Source organism: Gossypium hirsutum, chromosome A01, assembly GCF_007990345.1.
Source record: "Gossypium hirsutum isolate 1008001.06 chromosome A01, Gossypium_hirsutum_v2.1, whole genome shotgun sequence".
NCBI classification, from domain to species: Eukaryota; Viridiplantae; Streptophyta; class Magnoliopsida; order Malvales; family Malvaceae; genus Gossypium; species Gossypium hirsutum.
The window spans coordinates 14,264,141-14,269,738 of NC_053424.1; the positions used below are offsets into that span (position 1 = coordinate 14,264,141).

The following is a 5,598-nucleotide window of genomic DNA, read 5'->3' on the forward strand; positions in this document are numbered from 1 at the left end:
GGTCGAAGAATCCCTATACTCTTCCAATCCTATGACATGCTATCTATATACGACTTAGCCTGATACAGTTAATAAGGTTTCAACTCTCTTTTCAAGTGCAACAAATATCCAATATTCAATTTCCACATTAATCACATATTCATATAAATTCAATTCAATATCAAAATGCTAGCATTCACCTTAATTACTTACCATAAACATTTAAATTAAAATATAACAATTAAAAATTAAATTCGGATTATAAAAATATAAACCAGAACTTCTGAGCTATTCCTCGTCGACTTTATCTTTTCCCTTCTTAGTCGAGGTTTTCGGCACAATGTTAGCTACGGAATTAAAACAATTAAAATTCATCAATTCAATACAATTCAATTTCACATTGAATATTTCAACTTTTTACTCAACATTTTTTTGAATTCCAATTTAGTTCCTAAACTGAGACTAACTTTATTTCTTTACAATCAATTCTATATTTTCATTCAGTTTTGAATTCAAAACAGATTTAACTCTCTAATTTCACTTAAATCCCTAAATTTTTAGATTTTTCAAAATTTAGTCCCTATTACTCAAAATTTACAATTTATTCTATAATTCAATCCTTTTTCATTTCTAATTTAAAAAATTTATCAATTTAATCCATAATACTCTAATAATTCAACATAAACAACATTTAAGAATTCAATAACTTCTAAAATTTCAACATAGGTTGGGTAGTATTTAATACTAAGATTCTAAAAACATAATAATTACAAAAAATAGACAAAATTAACTAAACAATTGAACTTTGAACCCCTAAAACCCTAATTCTCCTTCTTTCTCTTTTTCTTTCTTTTTTTTTGTTTCGTTCCTATTGTTTGTTTCTTTTCTATTTCATTTCTTTTATTTATTTAGTTATTATAATATAATATAATATAATATAATATAATATAATATAATATATACTTTTTTTTGAATAAAGATATACTAGGTATTCATTATTAAAATAAAAACAACCAAAAAAGCAATAGTTCTGGCTTGCTAAAGCAAGCCCAATGATCGCTCCAGCCTTCTACCATCTGTATTGGAAGCCAGCAAATCAAATTGAAAAAAACAAATAAATCAGAAAAATAAATGGAAACCGACAAAGCAATTAATAGCCTAGGAAAAGTAAACCTAATCTACCCAGTATTCACACTTTAATGGCTGCAAACCATTAGTCTTGCACGACTTGTCTTATCGTCTTTCTCACACATTCCATCCGGCTTTCTTTGCTATCCTATTTTGAAAAACAAATTTCTCCTAATCAATTAGTCTAGATTCCTTGCCCGTTGTTCTACTTCACCGCCAGTGTGCCGAATCAGTTCTTCGCTCTCTAGGTGTGTATTCTCTCCTTTCTTCAATGATTCACTTCCGATATTATGAGCTCTCCTATTTTTTGTTCTCTGAAAGTATTTGAACTTGATCTTTTGAAAGCATGATTTCTTGCTGTGGATGTCTTCAATAATTGTTCCGATAACTAAGTAATCCCTTTTTGTCGACTGGAATTTTTAAATTAGTGTTCTTGAGTCACCCAATATCTGAACTTCCTGAAAACCCATTTCGATTCCTAACTTTACTGCATCCATCCCTGCATGTGCCTCTACTACGAACGGAGATGCAATATTGGCATGAATGATTGACTTCGAAACCAGAAACTCGTCCCTCATGCCCCAAATTACCAACCCTGACGTCGATCTGTGCTCTTTGTAGTCAAACGCCACATCAAATTGAATCTTCACCATCAGTATGTCTTCCCTCACACTTTGTTTATTGACCGCTTTTGTTAAAATCTTTTTTGCTCTAATCCCCTCAAACTCTGTCATATGATTCTGAATCTGTTGGGTGACGCTTTCACCTGTTGTGTTTGTCTTCTCATGAAACAGCCGATTCCTTGAAAACCAGAGCATCCATAAGGCAAAACAAAAGTATCTGCATTGCTCCTCCGACCCTTTTTGAAAACCTTGGTAAGCCATTCCCAGAAATTAAGTTGAAAAATATCTGTGACCCATGATAAATTTACTAACTGCCAAACTTCGATGCTTGTAGGGTATTTCCTGAAGATATGATAACAGTCCTCCACTTCATAGCCACAACAAGGGCATCTGACGTTGGACACTATTCTTCTATATCTGAGATTTCCCAAAGTAGGAATATAATTCCAAGAGATGCGCCAGATTGTAATTGTAACTTTAAGTGGTAGTTGCAGATTCCATAATTTTCTAAAAAAGTCCTAAGATTTGGTATGTAATAAATAATCACTAGGATCTAGATTAACAATTTGTAATAGTTTGTAAGCACTGCGAACTGAGCATGTACCAGTTGGTTCACCCCTCTAAACTTGAAAATCTTCGTGGTCAGATTCTGATAATGGGATCCGTAAGATTGATCGAGTCACCTCTAGTTGAAAGGTATTGCTAATTAACTCTACCCTCTATTTCCTATTAGTATTGTCAATAAGATCTGAAACTAACTTTATCCGCATATTTTCTAAATTGTTTGGCCTTTCCAATAAATCAATCCCCTAAATCCAACAATCATCTCAAATAGATACCTTATTTCCTCGCCCAATTCTCTAGCATAATCCTTTTTCAAGGAGACTCTTGGTTGCCCAAATGCTCTTCCAGGTAAGTGAAGGTAAAGTTCCTAACTGAGCCTCTAAGAAATTTGATCTCGGATAGTATTTTACTTACAAAACCCTAGCTAATAATGAACAAGGATAACTAATCAAATGCCAACCTTGTTTAGCAAGTAATGCAATATTAAATTAACTTAAATTACGAAAATAGAAGCCACCATTTTCTTTTAAAAAACAAAGGTTTTGCCAAATACACCAATGAATTTCCCTCTTCCCCTGACCCTGTTGCCACCAATACTTTGCTTAAATACTTTCAAGCTCCTCACATAGTGACTTAGGTAATAAAAAACAGGCCATCGAATAGGTTGGAAAAGCTACCAAAATTGCTTTAATAAAAACCTCTTTCCCACATTGCGAAAGAAACCTGGTACTCTAGTTATCTATTCGTTTTTTAATACGGTCTTTCAAATTCTGAAATGTATCCTTTTTCCTCCTCCCTACCATATTTGGTAAACCAATATACCTCTCTGGCTTGTTAGAGCTACAAACACCCAGTAAATTAACTACCCAATTCTTGTCTTCCTCTGAAGTGTTCTTGCTGAAGAAAACTGTTAATTTATCAAAATTCAGACACTGACCCGAACAACTTCTGTATTCTTACAAAATACTTTTTAATGCTTGCGTCCCTCTTCTTGTGGCTTCTTTGAATCAAATGCAATTATTTGCAAATAATAGATGCAAAATCAAAGGACCAGTTTTACTTACTTTCACTTATTTCGAATGCCCTTCTCTCGTTGCTAGTCTCATTAAACTAGACAAACCCTCACCACATAACAGAAATAAGAAATAACTTAATGGGTCTCTCTGTCGAAGTCCTTTTGTTGGCTGGAACTTTCCTCTTAATTGTCCATTCAAAATCACTGAATAAGAGACTGTGGAAACACACTTCATAATCGCCTCAATCCATCTTGTTGCAAAACCTACCCGAGTCATAACTTGCTCCAGAAAATCCCATTCCACTATATCATACGCTTTGCTCATGTCAAGTTTCACCACTATGAACCCTTTCTTCCCCATCCTCTTCTACTTCAACGTGTTTAAAACTTCATAAGCTATCAGCACGTTATCAGAAATTAAACGTCTCGGCACAAAAGCACTCTGTGCATCATCGATACATTTGCCAATTACAACACGAAAACGGTTCACAATAGCCTTTGCCAAAATTTTATATAGCACATTACATACGCTAATTGGACAAAAATACATTAAATTGGACGGGTTAGCGATTTTTAGAATAAGCACAATATTTGTAAAATTTAGTAAACTAACCACCATGCTACCATTCAAGAGCTGTAAGCAAAACTCCGTTATTTCACTCCCAATAATGTGCCAACATTTCTGATAACACAATCTAGGGAGACCATCTTCATTTGGAGCTTTTGTAGGTCCCATCTCAAATACCGCCATTTGAATTTCCTCTTTTGTATATTTAGCGGTAAGCAACTTATGACCCTCATCATTAATGCACCGATCAATACCTGATAGCAAGTGTTCATAAGATCCTCTATGTCCTATCGAAAAAAACTTCTGAAAATATGAACAAACCACCTCCTCTATTTCATGTAGAACCTCCGTCTCCTCCCCATCTTCATTTACTAGCTTACGAATAAGGTTTCGCTTCTTACGTTGTATTGCTTGGCTATGAAAAAACATTGTATTTTTGTCACCAAGTTTCAGCCAGTTCAGCCGAGCCTTTTGTTCCCAGTATTGTTCATCCTTTTCAATCTCGAAATTTAACTATATTTTTGTGTCAAGCAGCTCTGCCAAATTGTTATCATCTCTCTCTTCTTCATATAAATTAGCTAACTTATTCGTAAGTACTTGTTTCTTCTTCTTCCTATTGAATTGTATCTGTCTAGCCCAAACGTCCAAACCCTTTTTAATATTTTCTAGCTTTTCCATCAAGTTCCCTGAAGATGTCCCCCAAATTCATTCAACCTCATTAAGAAAAGATTCCTCCAATAGCCACCAGGCTTCGAATCTAAAATTTATGTTCTTCAGACATCTCTCTTATTTACTGGTATTAATCAATAAGGGACAGTGATCTGAAAATGAGTGCATCAAATGTTGTACTTTCACTTCTGGAAACAAAGATACCCATTCATTATTTGCCACCCCTCTATCCTGTCGTTCTCGTATATTTGTCTCCGGAAGATTACCTCTCTCATAAGTGAACCATCTTCCATAATAACTAATATCTACCTATTTACATTCCTCCAAGGTTCTCCGAAATAAATCCATCCTTCTTTCATCCCTAGGCAGTCATTATTTCTTCTCAGACCCATACATTATTTTATTAAAATCCCCACAAACGAACCAATGACCATCTCCAACATTACTTAGGCTTTTCAAAACCTCCCATGAATTACTTCTCTCCTGTGCATAAGAGGACCCATAAAAACCTGTGAATCGCCATTTGACAATCGCTTCATTATCCTCGACTTCCACATCAATGTCTTTTAGAGTAAGATCGAAGAACAACTGACATCTTTGTTCGCCAAGCTAAACATAAATCTCCTCTACTGCCTTCAGAATCTACCTCAAGACCATGCACAAAATCGTATTTTCTACGTACACGTTCCATCTGCCTACTACCAAGTTTCGTCTCCATAAAGAAGACAATATGGGGATTACACGTCCTTAGCAAGTGCGGAAGTTGTCGAATCGTCCGTGGCCTCCACAAACCACGGACATTCCAACTCAAGATTTTCATTGCGACCAGTCGACTTGCCTCTTGGCAGCCGCCGATAAAAATTGATTGGAATCCACCCTCCTTCTATTCCCTTCAGTAGTAACATCTCTTTCTGATGTTTCCTCCATCACTCCTCTAGCTCTCTTCTTCCCCTCCTCTCCAATAAAAATACCATCCTCCATATTATGCTCCATAACTGAATATGAAAAATCTGATGATAAATTAACATTCTGTCGGTCTAAAGTTGATGAAC

At 35.1% G+C, this 5,598-nt stretch overlaps 1 long non-coding RNA gene across 4 annotated transcripts; it reads left to right on the plus strand.

Moving 5' to 3' along the window:
- Positions 1-1,016: 1,016 nt before the first annotated feature.
- LOC107916609 (uncharacterized) lies at positions 1,017-3,346 on the plus strand. Of its 4 annotated transcripts, XR_005901217.1 has the most exons (5): positions 1,020-1,355; positions 1,634-1,762; positions 1,902-1,982; positions 2,065-2,426; positions 2,566-3,295. It is a non-coding gene; the product is annotated as an uncharacterized lncRNA (long non-coding RNA). The 4 variants fall into 4 exon arrangements; XR_001689527.2 differs by having other exon boundaries at positions 1,017-1,762; positions 2,566-3,346; XR_001689528.2 differs by lacking the exon at positions 2,566-3,295 and having other exon boundaries at positions 2,065-2,499.
- The last annotated feature ends 2,252 nt before the right edge of the window (positions 3,347-5,598 follow it).